The sequence below is a fragment of the Camellia sinensis genome, chromosome 2 (assembly GCF_055761805.1).
Source record: "Camellia sinensis isolate YWXY chromosome 2, ASM5576180v1, whole genome shotgun sequence".
Taxonomy (NCBI): domain Eukaryota; kingdom Viridiplantae; phylum Streptophyta; class Magnoliopsida; order Ericales; family Theaceae; genus Camellia; species Camellia sinensis.
Window position 1 is genome coordinate 214,883,168 of NC_138962.1, and position 17,151 is coordinate 214,900,318.

The following is a 17,151-nucleotide window of genomic DNA, read 5'->3' on the forward strand; positions in this document are numbered from 1 at the left end:
ATAAGGGCTGGCCCCTGCCCTGACTCTAGCTCTGCGGTCTAGCTGAAGACGAAGCAGCTCTCTGACCTCCTCCCCTCTGTGGGCAAACCGAAGCCTTGTGGCCCTGCTGACCAAATTTGTAACAGGTGAAATCTCCCTGATTGCCTCTCCCTGAGCCTGTACTCGGCACTGGAAAGGTCGATCTAACAAGACCCTCCTGAGACTGCTGAGGGTTAGCACCCCTCTATCTCCTGCCATCACCCTGACCATCCTGGCTCCTCTTGGAGCCTCTCTCTTCCTCCTCTTCCTGCATCATGATCTCCATATGGGCTGCAGCATTAACCAAGCGCCCATAGTCTCGGATCATCGAACCTCCAACCCTCATCTTGAGGCCGCGCCTCAACCTCTTCTCGAACTCGATACAGCGGCGTTCCTCGGACGCCACAAGTTCAGGTGCGAACCTAGACAAGCTAGTAAAAGCAGCCTCAAACTCGGCTACTGAAGAACTCAACTACAAAAGCTGACAGAACTGGTCTCTCAGCTTCTCCCTAACTGCTAAAGATAAATACTTCTCTTGAAAAGCCTCTACAAAAGCCTCCCACGTGCCAGCAATACGGCCCCTCATGTATTTCCACCACTGACCTGCATCCCTCTTAAGCTGGAAGGATGCCAAGGTCACTTTCAACGCTCCGTCCTCGATGCCAAGCATCTCGAACGTCTTACTCATTTGCTTTAACCACTCGTCAGGCTTCAGTGGCTCCTTCGGATCCCCAATAAAGTCGTCCGGGTTAGACCAGAAGAATTCCCTTTTCAAGAAGGAAGGCCCTGCCTCAACAACCTGGGCTTGCACTGGAGCCTGAGTTGGATTCTCAGCTCTGAGAATTCCCATTGACTCCCTCAAAGCATCGGCTATTCCTCGGGCTAAGGCGCCTATAGCCTCCTGACCTGCTGGCTCGGCCACATTGGCCTGGCCAACCCCCTCCTGCTGTGCCGGAATATTATCCGGTAAAGGCATCTCCTGCCTACCACGTCTGTCACGTCTACTACCTCTTCCTCGTCCTGACATCCTAATAAAGGTAACGGAGAACATTAGCACATTCATAAATGTGCCAAAACTAAACACTCGCGTCCTAATACATGGACAACTGTAATTCACTTCACGTAAGCACGTAAACACATAAGCACTTACAAATTTCGTTTCCGGATAATGATAGTCCCAAGGCGTTACTAGAGTTCCGGTTAGAAACAGCATTGATCAAGTGCTTTTCCAACAAGACTCACAGAAACCTAAGGATCCAATCAACATCCTAGAAACTAAATCCCATACCCAAGAAGTCACATAAACATGTTATCAAATAAACACATAATGTCACACATAAGTCTCTAACAAGCGAGACAAACCCATTATGATACTAATTACTTCCCACGTACCCAAAGTATTCGAATCCGGTACGCTCTGATACCAAGTTGTAACGCCCTAGAAATAATACATAAAACCCATCATTTTAGACATGCAAGGAAATAAGAAGATAACCATCTTTCCATTAATCAGAGTAGTCCTTACAAAAGTATTACATGTTAACAACAAAAGCAAATGCCCTACGGGCTTACAGCTTTCCAAGTTAACACTTGGTTACAAAAAGAAGAGTACTAACGCAAGATATATTAAGTCTTTGGCCTGAATTTACATGTAATACATCAAAATAAAGCAAACAACAAAAGCAATTTGTCTGCCTCTAGCTTCCCAAGCTATGTCCTTGGAAGTGGCATACTACCTGTACCTGAAAATGATGTCCCATAAAGGGTGAGCCACAGCCCAGCAGAAATACACTAAACCAGCTATGAACAATGACTAAAAGATTAGCAGTTGATAGATGGTCAACACCGATACACTCACTTATGTCACATTCCAGTTTCATGACATTTAAGTCCATGTTACATTTCATTTCTCATTTCTTTTTCAACCTTGAGTTTGAAAACAAGGCTCAAAACTTAGCCAAATAACTTAATGAGAATAAGACTCATCTTAAAAATATTTTCGAAATTCATGATGGATACACATTTTGATGCTGTATCAATAACACATAAACCACTCCCATACTATACAAACGATACACATTTTGGTGTTGTATCAACATAACATAGAAACACTTCTATACTTCACAATTGATAACGATATACATTTTAGTGCTATATCAAATCAATTTAAACACGTCCATAATCAACACTTGATACACATTGTAGTGCTGTATCAATGTCACACACACAATCCGGTTTAGAGGTCCATCCCCCATCTTTCAATAAACCGTGGAGTACATCCCCTATCTCCTCCCACACAATACAACGTATAGAAACAATTATCATATACAAATTCTATCAATCAATACACATTTTAGTGCTGTATTGTACCAACCACCATATTCACTGGCTTACTCAATTGATTAGTTTTAGTTTGCCTAATCATCATGCATTGTCTACAATAATCAAGACTATCCTCTACCGATAGCCCAAAGCAGTTATTTCTAAACAGAAAATAAATGCACCAAAGGGATAAAATATCAACATTTCGACTAGGTGAGTGATAAATGATCCAACTACACCCCTTTAATTCCATACCATTCTGATTTGAACATTTCCTGTTCAATTTCTCATTTCTCAAAATTAATTATACAAATTAATTTATCCAACCAATTAGGGCATTTTTCCATAATTAACATAGCAACCCCAAGGTTCCACTTTCATCCATAGTTCATCATCTATCTCATTTCTCTATGCCAAACAAGCATATAGGTTTAATTATAAATAAAACCCCATCTTTTATAAAATTACACAAAGACCCAAACTTTCTCAAAATTACCCACCAACCCCCAACATATCAAAATGCTAGATTTCAAAGACAAAGCTCATAAAGAGGAGTAGGATATCCCTACATCGAAGTTAGAGCTCAAACGGGGAAGTTGAAAAAAATCAAAATGCTCCAAATACCAAGATCCACTGATCAAAACGAAGCCCTCGACGATCAACACACTGTTCACAAAGGCCGAAGGGCAGGAGGACACTCAAACTAGATCAAACCCTAGAGAGAAGGGAGATCCTAGAGAGAGAAGCTCTCAAAAGTGTTTTTAGAAAGTAAGAGAGAGAGGGAGAATGCAAAAAGTGATTTTAAAACGTCCAGCTGCCAACTCATATACGACATTCCCGTCGAGCGGCTAACAGGACGCTCGAGCGTCAAGAACAGAAAACTGGGTCCGCTCGAGCGCAAGAATTCCCGCTCGAGCGCCAAGACACAAAGGTAAAACACACCCGCTCGAGCGCGAAAGACCAGTCCGCTCGAGCGTAGATTTTCATCTCCCATAGCTTTTACCAACAAGGTACTACCCGCTCGAGCGCCAGCAAGCTCGCTCGAGCGCAAGAAACCCGCTCGAGCGTAGAAAACACACCTGCAGAAGTTTTGCAGGGACACAAAATGCTAGAAGGGTGTAAACCCCGCTCGAGCGCAAAATGACCCGCTCGAGCGGACCACTCAAAAATTGGGCAACAACAATGGGAGCCAAAGCTCTACCAACCTGTAACAACCAAGCCCAACACATGCTAAAACTAAAACAAATGGATTTAAAGGACGACAACAAGATAGATACAACTACCAACTCCACGGAACCGAGTCCGGAATACAACTGAACAGTAAAGGGACAACCGGGATCGCTATATGACACTAGAGTAATCTCATTTGTATAACAATGTATCATTGAGCAGACACTTCACAAGTGGCCCAAATTAATTTTTTATTATCATCTATTTGGACGGCAATATAATGATAGGGAAAAAATATTGTCCGGTAACATGACACTGGAGTAATTCAAATTAATTAGCGTTGTATTACTGAACAGGGCTACCACAAATAAAAAAATCATTGTTTGGAAGAAAGTGGCTCTGTAAATATATAGTAACAAAATGCTGGAGAGATCTACGTTTTTCGACAGCATAACACCGGAATAATGTAAATTATTTAACTTTGTGTTACCAAAATTAGTGGTATAAAGAGATGAAATAGTTAATTTAGGGTTAATTTTAGTAATATATTAGGGGTGTAATGAGAATTACATTTTTTTTAGTGGTGTAATGAGATGGAGGGTGTAAAGAAGTTAAATAGTGGTGTAAGTAGAATCACCCAGCTAAAAATTGAGAGTCCAAAATAATTTATGGGGTGCTAATAGCAGCATTCAATCTAAAAATAAAAATACAAAAGTGAAATTACACTTACACTCTTGTAAATTTTAAAAAATATATAATAAATCTCACAAATTTAATATAATAATACTGATTTCTTTTTTAATAAAGCTAAAGTGACTAGAACTAATTTAGATAATGTGGAGACACAATGATAAACAAAGCTAATATATATATATATATATATATATATTTTTTAACATATCAATTTTTTATTCATATAACTAACGAATTATTAATAAAAATAGAACAAAATATTACGTGAATTAAAACTTTAAAAAACCTAGGGTAATTATGCAAAACTTGATGTATTTTTTTTCAAGTTAGTGTAATTTACCCTTTTTAAAATAATTAAAAAAGATAAATTTCATTAAATCCCCTTAAACTATAACCCATTTACATTTTACTCTCATAAACTTTAAAACTCAACAGTTAACCACCTCAAATTATTCATTTGTTACAATTAACCTTTTTGTTAGAATTTTATTAGGGATTTACACAAAATCAAATTATGTGTAAAAAACATGACACATTTATTAAATTTTCAAGGCAACAATGTCAAAGTGCAGATTAGATCACCAAAAAATAATATTAGGGGGATTTGGTGATAGCCCCCTCACTATCTAATTTGTCTTTCAAAAGGACAAGAATTATATAAGTACTTTCAAAACCCCTTAATATTTTAAAACTTGTTTCTTTTACTATATTACCCTCATATCTATCAGCTCTCCTATTAAGCCATCTTCACTGTGTATTTCAGAGTAAAATTTTACTCTGTATGAAAGTAAAATTTTACTTTGAATAAGAGTAAAATGTTACACTCTGAAACTAAAAATAAAATTTTACTCTGTATAAAAGTAAAATTTTACTCTGAAAAACGAGCAAACTGTGAGACTCTGAAACTAAAAGTAAAATTTTACTCTGTATAAAAGTAAAATTTTACTTTAAAAAATTAGTAAAATGTTAGACTCTACACAAAAGTAAAATTTTACTCTGTATAAAAGTAAAATTTTACTCTGAAAAATGAATAAGCTGTGAGACTCTGAAGCTAAAAGTAAAATGTTACTCTGCACAAAAGTAAAAAAGCGAAGGCAGTGTTTGTGGCGGCTGAAGTGTTTGGCAATGACCACCTCTTGACAGTAAAATTTTACTGTCATTCTAACACCAGAGTAAAATTTTACTCTAATTCTCTCAAACAACAAGAGTAAAATTTTACTCTCATTATCTGAAACAAAAAACAGAGCAATAAAATCGGAGTAAAATTTTACTCTAGTTCTGTCAAATGAAATTAGATAAAAAAACAACAAAAATAAATCAAAAAAAAAAAAAAAAAACAAACAAACAAAAACAAAACAAATTAATCAACAAATCAACATATCTAATTGAGAAGAAAAACTTCTAAAACTCGATCAACAATCACAAATCTCAATGAAAAGAATACATGTGTTCAACAACACTCATACACACAAATATATATATATATATATATATATACATATATTCAAACTCAAATCTGTGTTTAAAAAAATATGTATAACCAAACAACTCCACCAAACATGCCTCAATTTAGAGACGATCTGTTTCTCCTCCTAGACAATTTCCTTCGATTCCGGCACCGGAGGACAATTTTCTGGCCCGTAGTTGATTTCGTTCCCGATGTTCTTGATGAGTTCATCATAGAGATCGGTTTCGACATTGTTGATCGCCGGAGTTTCGCCTGATAACTGACCGGACTTGGCGAGGAGAGTGATGACGATGACGTTGCTATCATCGCCGGAGAAGAAGAGGTTACCAAAATTGTCGAGAAACAGAGCTTCAGATCTGGAAGGAGGAGCACGTCCGTGGAGAACAAAGTCAGAAGGGAAAGAGGGAGGAGAGAGACAGAGAAGGTGGGGAGAGAGTGGGTGGAAAAGGTGGGAAAATTTAGTTGACGGTATAATAGTCTAATAAAATATTTAAATAATAAATTTTGTCCTTTATGCAAGACTTTATAATTATGAGGGGGTTTATAAAGTATAATTTTTTTCTTAATCCTTTTAACAATGAAAGGAAAGTAAAGGGGGTTTATAACCAAATTTCCCATAATATTATTATCCTAAAAAAATTAATAACATATTATTGCCTTAAAAAATTAATAAGTGTGTCATATACTTCATACATGACCTGATTCCATTTAAATCTCTAACATAATCCTAATGAAAAGTGTAAGTGTAACAAAATAATAGTTTAAGGTAATTAATTGTTGAGTTTAAGGGGATTCACTGCAATTTATCCTAAAAAAAAATAAAAAAATCAACAAAGATGTACAAGAATGTTTTCATGGATGCAGCAAAAAATGTAATACCAAGAAAATTTCAATGGATGCAGCCAAACAAAACCTTACAATTGAGCAAAATTGGCTCAAAGAAACAGATTTTCTTTCTCTTTCTTTTTCTTTTTCTGATTTTCCCTCAAGGTTAGAATACAAGAGAACAACCCCTAAAACCAAAATTGCATTTCAAGAAAGCCAAACACAATCATCAACATTTGAAAAAGAAAAAAGAAAAAAAAAGAAGAGGAGAGTATATACCTATCTAGCTTACATGTGGATCTACAACAGCACTACTAACTCAAGTAGGTGCCATCAACAACAAGGTCAAAATCGTTCGAGCCAAAGGCAACTCTGAGGAAGTCCCCGTATTTTATAGATCTCTCACTTTTGGCCGCGGTCTAGTCCTGCAGATAGGAACAATAAAATCACATAATCATCGGTATAGGAATACTTTTAATACCTCAAAGTATTTGGGGGGTGGGCGCAGGATATCTTGTAAAAAACACAAAACAAAAACACTTGTGTAGATATAAAATCCTGCAATTATAATTATTCATTTCATTTAGTTAACTTAAGGAATATGATAATTTCTTACATAAGCGTTATAAAAAAAATAGTGAAATTATCTCAATTATTTAACTATATAATTAGCATCTTAGTGTATAATTTGTTAGACTGTCATTTTAAAGAACTTATTGGCTGACATAACTTTTATAAATATAAAAATCTACATCTATGAATTTTATATTTAAAAAAATAAAGCACATAACAGATTTTTAAGTATCTTCTCTTCTCTTCCTACAAATCAGGTTCTCTTGTTGGCCATCCCAAATCAATAGAATTGATAGTATTACGCAACTCGTGTTATAGAATACTCATTTAGGGGGTCAATAAAAAGGCTAATAGAAATTTTTTTGAAAAAAAATATAGAAGGGTGAGACCATGGCTCCCCATTGGCTTCGTCCCTGATTCCATTGAATGAAGAAGGCTTTCTGTATCAAATGACTTGTTTAGTCTATTGGCATTGAGTGGGCCTTACATAGTTCTGTTAAGAGAGTGAAAGTGCGAAACACATGGAGGGTATTTAAAAGTATAGGTCTGTGAGTGAGAGAGAGAAAGAGAGAGCCGGGAGGGGGGGCGGGGGTGACTTTGCGAAAACACAAGCTGTAGCCAACTAGGGAGAAGTTTCAAATCAAGGGAGGAAATACTACTAATAGAACACCACAAACACAACAGAGTGAACTAGGTAAAAAAAAATGAATAAAGAGTTGATGTTCATGCATATACAAACAAACATATACCAGTCTGTTCATTTCAGGAGAGGAAAAGCATGCATTTGAGTTAAAGTAGAAAAAAAAGGGCGTTCTTTAAATGCCAATCATTTCAATTTCTGGGGAAAAGAGTATACATACTTGCATGTCTCCTCAAGGAACCATTGCCATTAGTAGATATCGGTGATGCCTTCCTTTCTGGGACTAAAGACAAAATCTCTTGCATTCTTTCAGGCCAGTCTGAATTCAGTCTCCGGGCAAAATCCTCCACCTCCCTGCGTAGGGGTGAAAAAAAATTGAAATACAATAAAAAAGCGTAAGAATTGGAATGTAAGTGGTAAAGTGAAAATTTTCTTTAACTAGCCGTGATGAGGATCTTTGGAGGATGTGTTGTAAGATCAAAAAATATACAATTAAAAATAAATATATATGTGAAAAGATATGAGTAATAATAAATGATGATAAGTTAAAAGAAATCATACTAAGATTTTTATTATTTTTATTATTAAACCAGCTTATGTCCCAGTAGAATTTCACACTGACACCATGAGATGAGATCATTACTGGCCTTAGGAAAACTTTGAGAACTGGATCTTTAGGCTAGGTAACAATGAAAATTCTCTACAAGAAGAGACCAATAACAGCATATCTTGAAGAAAAAGGAAAACAGGACATTGTCACAAGATGAACCTAAAAGATGCATGAGTGTGAGTTCAGATACTAAAAACCCTTCATTTAAGCTCACCTATCAATTTTTTCTTTCAATGCAGGATCTATCTCGTCATCTAGATCACCATCATCAAACTCGTCCTCCTGTGCAAGACTGTAACCTTGAAAATTTTGTAGCTTCAACATCTCGCGAACATGATCATGAATCTTAGCATCATGACACACTGAATCAAGACCATTACACTCCTGCAACATGTAAAAAGACAACAGTAACTTCATTATCGTTTTTCCTTTGACAAAAAACCATTCATGGAATATATTCACTAATTAATAACTGTCCAAAAATTAACACAGAACAAAGGAAAATGTAAAATTTAAAATTAATGTGGTACTTACCTTTCTATGGAATTAAATTGCATTAATCGAAGAAGAAGCATCATTTGAAACAGCAGTGCAGTTGAAAGGAGCACTCCATTGTTGGTCTTTTCTTCGACGATTCTTCTTTCTTCTTTTTAGGTTTAGATGTTTTCGTGTCCTTGGAACCTGCAAATCAGAATCCACAACATGATGGAGTTCATCTGTAACAACCCTCATATAGCGATCCCGGGTTTGTCCCCTTTATGTACAGTGTTTCGGTCTTAGGTTCCGTGGAGTTGATAGTTGTATGTCCTGTTATCATCCTTTAAATTCCGTATGTCTGAGTTCTAGGATATGTTGGGCGTGTTTCGAACAGGTTGGTTGAGCCTTAGTCCCTTTCCTTGTTGCCCAGGGTTTTGGTGGTACGCTCGAGCGGGTCATTATGCGCTCGAGCGGAGTTTGGTTTTTCGGTTGTCCGCTCGAGCGGGTCTTTTTGCGCTCGAGCGGGGTTTACACACTTCCAGTATTTCGTGGCCCTGCAAAACTTCTACAGGTGTGTTTTCTACGCTCGAGCGGGTTTATTGCGCTCGAGCGGGTCGAGCTCGAGCGGGATTGTTGGCGCTCGAGCGGGTAGTTCTTTTCCTGAAAGGTTCTGGAAGATGAAAATCTGCGCTCGAGCAGACTGATTTTCGCCCTCGAGCGGATGTACTTTATTCTTGTGTCTTGGTGCTCGAGCGGGCATTCTTGCGCTCGAGCGTACCTAGTTTTTTGTTCTTCACGCTCGAGCGTTGTGTTCTCCGCTCGAGCGGGAATGTCGTATATCAGTTGGCAGCTGGGCTTTTTAAAATCACTTTTTGTATTCTCTCTCTCTCTCTTACTTTCTAAAAAGCCATTTGAGAGCTCCTCTCTCTAAAACCATAACTTCTCTCTAAGTATTGATCTAGCTAGGGTGTTTTCCTCACCTTTGGTCTTTACAAAAGTTGGGTTGATCGTCGAGGGCTTTCCTCTGATCCGAAAATTTCGAGTTTTGGAGCACGTTGAGTTCCGTCATCCTCTCTCTTTGAGCTCCGAATTTGAGGTAGGGATTCCTACTCACTATTATGGTCTTCGACATAGAATATTGGTAATTCTGATAAAGTGTTGAAGTTGGTTGGTTTTGGGACTTAGGGTTTCAAAATGGTATAAACGAGGGTTTGTTATTTTGATTCTTAAACATGTATTTTGGGTCTCAAAATGATGATTTGGGTGTTGGTTGTTGATATTTGAACCTATGGTTAATATTGAGACTTGGGGGAGGAAGCCCTAATTTGTGTATTAATTAATTGATATACTTACATTCGGGAAAGTTATAAATTTGTGAAATTGAAGTGAATATAATGAAATTGGCTCATTATTAGATGGACTAGTGGAGTTGGATTTATTTATCGCTCACTATTGAAAATGTTGATAATTTTATCTGTTAGAGCTTTTATTATCTGTTTAGAAATAATTGCTTGGGCTACTGGTGGAGGGTGGTTTCGATTGTTGTAGACAATGCATGAGAATTAGGCAAACTAAAACTAATCGAATGGACGTGTCATAGAGTATGACCGTTGAATGAATACATTAACTTTATGTATTGATTGATTATGTATACTACCAATGTGTATATATATATGTTGCTTGGTGTGGACGGTTTATTGGAAGAAAGGGGCTGGACCTCTAAACCGGAAATTGATACAGCTCATATGCTTATCTATTGAAGTGTTGATACAGCTCATATGCTTATCTATTGAAGTGTTGATACAGCTCATATGCTTATATGTTGAATTATTGATATAGCTCATAGGCTTATCTATTGAAGTATTGATATAGCTCATATGCTTATCTGTTGATTTGTTGGTATAGTTCTTATGCATGTCTAATGGGAAATGGAAAATGTTTAACATGAGTTACCGTTTCATCTAGGTTGTTGGCTAGGTTCTGAGCCGTAGTTGAATTGTGAATTGGATAAAAAATGAAAAATGAAATGAAACATGAATGCAGTGGTCATGTAACGAAAGTAGTGTATGAATTGGTTGATCTGAGTTGAATATTTATCAATTGCTAAAGTCTTAGTTGTTGCTCATATTGTGTTTAGTATATCTCTATTGGGCGTTGGCTCACCCTTTATGGTTGATTTGAGTTAAATATTTATCAATTGCTGAAGAGAGCGGGTTGAGTTGAATTGAGAACGACAGAGTATCAAAAGCTCTATAAATTGTTTAGACCAAAAAAAAAAAAAAAGGCTCTATAAATAGAAGGGTTTTGGGAATCTGATAGGATTCATTTGGGATATGGGTTGGTTTTTAATTTTTTGGTTATTTTAGTCTGGGACTAAAAAAATTTCGTTTGGGATAAGTTTTTTGATTTTTTTGACTTTTATGAGAGAAAAAAAGAAATAATTATTGTTTAAATATGATGTTTTATCTTATTAGACTAAAAAACTTATTTTATTTTTTTTATGTCTTAAAATAACCAAAAAAATCAAAAAAAAGTCTAACATGCCAAATGAAGATTTAGAGTGGGTTGGTATCAAATTATGGTAAGTAAAAATATTAGGAGTTTCTAGTTTGGACAGGTTTTAGGCCTATTTTGAGAAGAAGGTTATAATCAGCTTTTTGGTTAAAAGCTATTTATAAATAATTTTTTTGTGAGAGAAGAAGTGGTTTATAATTTGAAAAGTTAATTATAACCCACTTCCTAAAAAGGACCTTAATGTCTTTGTAGTATTGGGTGGGATGAGTGACTTTCCTATTTAATAGTTATCAAATAAGAATGTAAATTTACAATTAATTTAAATTAAAAAAAATATTACATTTACCGGTAGATGATGAAATGAAACTTCTTCATTATAAATAAGAAATGGAGAGGATTATAATTAACAAAGGATGAAAAATTATCAAAAGCTCTTAATTATAAGAAGGGTAAATTATAAATACATTTTTTGATATTTGATTAAAATACGAATCGTTTCATTTGGTTTCGAAAATTACATTCAACCTTTTGAAGTTTCTAATTTCATCACAAATCACTCCTTTTATTAATAAATCATCAAGTTAATTAACAGTTTTTAATGGTATTAAAATATGTTTCAATTAATAATTTAGGTAATTTTATTATTGTACAGGAGAGCAATTATGAATTTTATTTTTTTAATTAATTCTGTTAAATAAATTTTTTTAATAAGGGGGTATTTGTAATTTTTTAAACCACATGAAGCAATCTGTATTTTAAGCAAATCTTAGGGGGTGTATTTGTAATTTACCCTTATAAGAAGTAGTAGTAGGTAGATGTATAACTTGGACAGTTTCAATCCGAGTAATACGAATTCAATTTGAATTTTTTTTAAATATAGGTAAAATTTTTTTGAATTTAGTGTGGGTTTGGACAAAAAATTAAAAGTCCAAATTAAATTTAAACAGGTTTGGATAAAGACATCAAATTACCCAAACAATGTGAAGTTCGAATTATAATTATAATTATAACTATATGAAAAAAATATTAAATACACATATAAATTTTTAATTTTGGAATGATATTAAAATAATTTAGATGGATAGATTATATTAAATATAATTTTATACACAAATAGCATAACACAAAACCTTTTCTCTTCTCATTTGAAAATTATGAAGGCCGTGATAGCGGGACATCATTATTCAATTCTTATCTCTCTCACATTACTATTATTATTATTATTATTAATGATTTTATTAAAAAAAAATATTAATAGAGTAATTTTAACAAATTAATTAGACTATTTAAAAAATGAAATTTATGCCTAATTCAAGCCAGGCTTAAATAGATAATTTTGAGTTACAATTCAAATTTAAATAACTCTCAACACAATTCAAATTAAACTTAAACAACTTCTCAACCCCACCCACACTCACGCAGGCCAAGTTGCTCCCTAGTAGTAGTTTCCTTTGGGCTATTTTAGAAAGATGATTTATAATCAATTTTTTGATAAAAAGTTACTTATAAACAATTTTTTTGTAAAAGAGGAAGTGGGTTATAATCTGAAAAGTAAATTATAATCCATTTCCCAAAATAGTTGTGTCCTTTTGAGAACTTAGTAAAAAGCAAGTTTTTTCACTTTTTACCAAGTCTTTTAAAAAAAAATCACCAAAAAAATCAACTTTTTTGTTAAAAATGTCATCAAAAAAGTCAAAAAATTAATTTTTATCAACTTTATAAAACACCGCTAAGTACCCCAAAAAGAAGTAGTTTCGTTTGTGAAATGAGTTTTGGAATCTGATTTTGTTTCAAAATTAGTACTTGGGACTTTCCTTGTTTGGACATATATGTCATAAACCCTAAACCACAATACTTAACTTCCCAAACAAGCTTTAAAGTAATATTTGATTCACAAAGTAAAGAGACATTTATACACAAATTTTAATTTGTAAACTTATACTCTATTAAATCTTGACTAAGATTTTTTTTGACCTTCAAGTCCCATTAAATTTTTAATAGTCGGAATTACCCTTTAAATAATGATTGTTCATCATTTATGATTATCTATAAAGGAATATAATGATTTGACATTTATTTTGATTTTTAAAACTTTAAAACATCAACTTTTAAATTAAAAAAATTAAAAAAAAATTATGTGCAATTTTTTTTTTAATAAAAAAACTAAATTATTTTTTTGTGCAAAGCTGAAAATTGTGTCTATAAAAAAGCATTATGATAGAAGAGCAAAAACGTTTAATCTTATACTCTGTTTTTTTTCATCAATTAGTGAAACAATTATCTAGAACATTACTTGCAAAATTGATAATGTTCTTAGTTTTAAAAATTGAAAAAATTGATAATATTCTAAGTTTTACTAAATAAGACTTATTAATTCAAAAAATCTTAAATAAGACCTGAGTTATCATAACATTTGTAAATATGAATTTTAGGTAATTAACTCTAAAATAAAATTGAAATAGAATAAATTAGAATGATTATTTTGTAAAATAACTATTCACTTATAATAGTTAATAATTCCGTTTATAATACTCCCTCAGTCCAATTTTATTATTTTATTGTCCCAAAATATGTCCATTTTAAAAAGTTAAAATTTTAAATTTAAAAGTTTCTAAAATTATTTCTTATAAAGTAATTATAAATATATTTAAAAATGAGAATAGAAGGGTACTTTTGGAATTTTATTCTTTAAAATTTGAATTCAAAATGTAATAATTATGCCTTTTTTAAAAGTTTGAATTTTCAAAAAGAATTATTAAGAGTGGTACTATAGCGTCTTGAAAAATGCTTGGGACTCCTTTTTTTTTTTTAGACTCCCATAACCTCTTTTGGATCTCAACTATTGATATATGTGTGGGACCCACTCATGTATGTGTAGGGTTCACATCATCAATGGTTGAGATCCAAAGGAGATTGTAGAGGTCTCTAAAAAAGAGAGTCTCAATCATTGTTGTAGCATCCTATGAATTATTTTGAACCCCCTATTTTTTTGGACCCTCACTTATAAATTTTGAAACTTTTAAAATTTCTTTTTCTCCTCCCAAATAATACCAAAATTATCCTTGTGAAAATATTCTACCCATTGAATATACATCTCCCACATCTCAAAAAAACCCCACTTCCAAAAAATTCCTAACAAAGTCCACGAAGAAGAAGAAGAAGAAAAGGAGGCAATGTGATTGTTGTCTTTGTTACCTTATCCACTACTGTCACAGTTAGTATGCTCTCTCTCTATATATATACACATAATTTCTTAATTTTCTCATAATAATTTATTCTCTTACATAAAAAAATATAATAATTGGTTTAGTTTTCTCAGTAAAACAGGTCCGAACCTATTAATAATATTCAGTTGCCTATTTCCAAACAAATAATAACTATTCTATTACCAGTTCCCGAACAAATAAACAATATTCAGGCATATGTTCCCGAATTTCGATCACATGTTCGAGAATTCAATCCCGAAAAAATGACGAACATATTTTATTATTTTTGCCTTTACAAAGCCAATTTTCTTTAAGTTAAGAACAACATCAAACCTATGAACCTCTTCTAAGCTTTTATTGTTGTACTTCTCTCATCTTATGGAGTTGTGGTTACTAAAAAAATTTCCACTCATTATCATTGCCACAGAAGTGTAAGTAATCAAATGATTGTCACAATTACCGCTGGAATATTACCACCAAAGGGTTTTCAAAGTTTTGAGGGTGGGTAAGTTTGACGGTAAAATTTGGAGAAGATGATTGAGTAGTGATAGAGGTGAGTGCTCTCATAAATCCTAATTCATGATGTAGTGGGTGTGTACATTTAATTGTGAAATGAGATGTCTTAAAATTAATGATGTCTTTTGTAATAATTTTATTTGAGTTTATTATTGTAATAAAAAAAAGCTAAAAATTGAGGGTTCAAAATAATTTATGGAGTGCTAATAGCAGCACTCATTCTAAAAATAAAAATAAAAAAAGTGAAATTACACCTACACCCTTGTAAATTTTAAAATATATATAATAAATCTTACAAATTTAATATAATTACACTGATTTGTTTTTTAATAAAGCTAAAGTGACTAGAACTAATTTAGATAATGTGGAGACACAACGATAAACAAAGGTAATATATATATACATATATATTTCAACATATCAATTTTTCATTCATATAACTAACGAATTATTAATAAAAATAGAACAAAATATTACATGAATTAAAACTTAAAAAAATCTAGGGTAATTATGCAAAACTTGATGTATTTTTTTTCAAGTTAGTGTAATTTACCCTTTTTAAAATAATTAAAAAAGATAAATTACATTAAACCCCCTTAAACTATAACCCGTTTACATTTTACTCTCATAAACTTTAAAACTCAACAGTTGACCTCCTCAAACTATTTGTTTGTTACAATTAATCCTTTTTGTTAGAATTTTATTAGGGATTTACACAAAATTAAATTATGTGTAAAAAATATGACACATTTATTAAAGGGTGAATTACATTAATAGTCCCTATAGTTTGGGGTTTGTGCCACTTTGATCATTGACTTTTCAATTGACACATTTGATCCTGAATTTTGAATCTTGTTTCAAATAAAGACAATTGAATATATCATTAGATTTTTCAAGGATAAAATCGTCAATTTGATAAAATATAAATTAATTTGACAAAAATAAATGTCAAAAAAATATTTTTGAATTTTTAAAAATTATTTCTATCCACTAAAAATAAAATTATGTAAAATTGATAAATCTTTTAGACATTTTTTTTTACCAAATTAATTTTTATTATGTGTTTAGATGATGATCATGTAAAATTAATTTTTAAAAATTAATCATGTAATTTTTATCAATTTTACATAATTTTATCATTGATAGATAAAAATAATTTTTAAAAAATTAAAAATATTTTTTTGACATTTATTTTTGTCAAATTAGTTTATATTTTATTAAATTGACGATTTTGCCCTTGAAATTAAACAACGGTATCTTCAATTGTCCTTATTTGGAACAAAATTTAAAATTTAGAGTCAAATGTGTCACAATTGAAAAATCAGGGACCAAAGTGACACAAGTCCTAAACTATAGGAACTGATAGTGTAATTTGCCCTTTATCAAATTTTCAAGGCAACAATGTCAAAGTGCAGATTAGATCACCAAAAAATAATATTATTATCCTAAAAAAATTAATAACATATTATTGTCTTAAAAAATTAATAAGTGTGTCGTATGCTTCATACAACATAATCATAATGAAAAGTGTAAGTGTAACAAAATAATAGTTTGAGGTAATTAATTGTTGAGTTTAAGGGGATTCACTGCAATTTATCCTTAAAAAAAATAAGAAATCAACAAAGATGTACAAGAATGTTTTCATGAAGGTACAACATTGGGCGAAAAATGTAATACCAAGAAAATTTCAATGGATGCAGCCAAACAAAACCTTACAATTGAGCAAAATTGGCTCAAAGAAACAGATTTTCTTTCTCTCTATCTTTTTCTTTTTCTGATTTTCCCTCAAGGTTGGAATACAAGAGATCAACCCCTAAAACCAAAATTGCATTTCAAGAAAGCCAAACACAATCATCAACATTTAAAAAAGAAAAAAGAAAAAGAAGAAGAGGAGAGTATATACCTATCTAGCTTACATGTGGATCTACAACAGCACTACTAACTCAAGTAGGTGCCATCAACAACATGGTCAAAATCGTTCGAGCCAAAGGCAATTCTAAGGAAGTCCCTGTGTTTTACGGATCTCTCACTTTTGGCCGCGGTCTAGTCCTGCACATAGGAACAATAAAATCACATAATCATCGGTTATGCCGAATTGTAATGATATCTGCTTCAAAAT

At 32.7% G+C, this 17,151-nt stretch overlaps 1 pseudogene; it reads right to left on the reverse strand.

Moving 5' to 3' along the window:
• Window positions 1-5,795: 5,795 nt before the first annotated feature.
• Window positions 5,796-17,151, reverse strand: part of LOC145788843 (SKP1-like protein 21) — a 36,095-nt pseudogene continuing 24,739 nt past the window's right edge.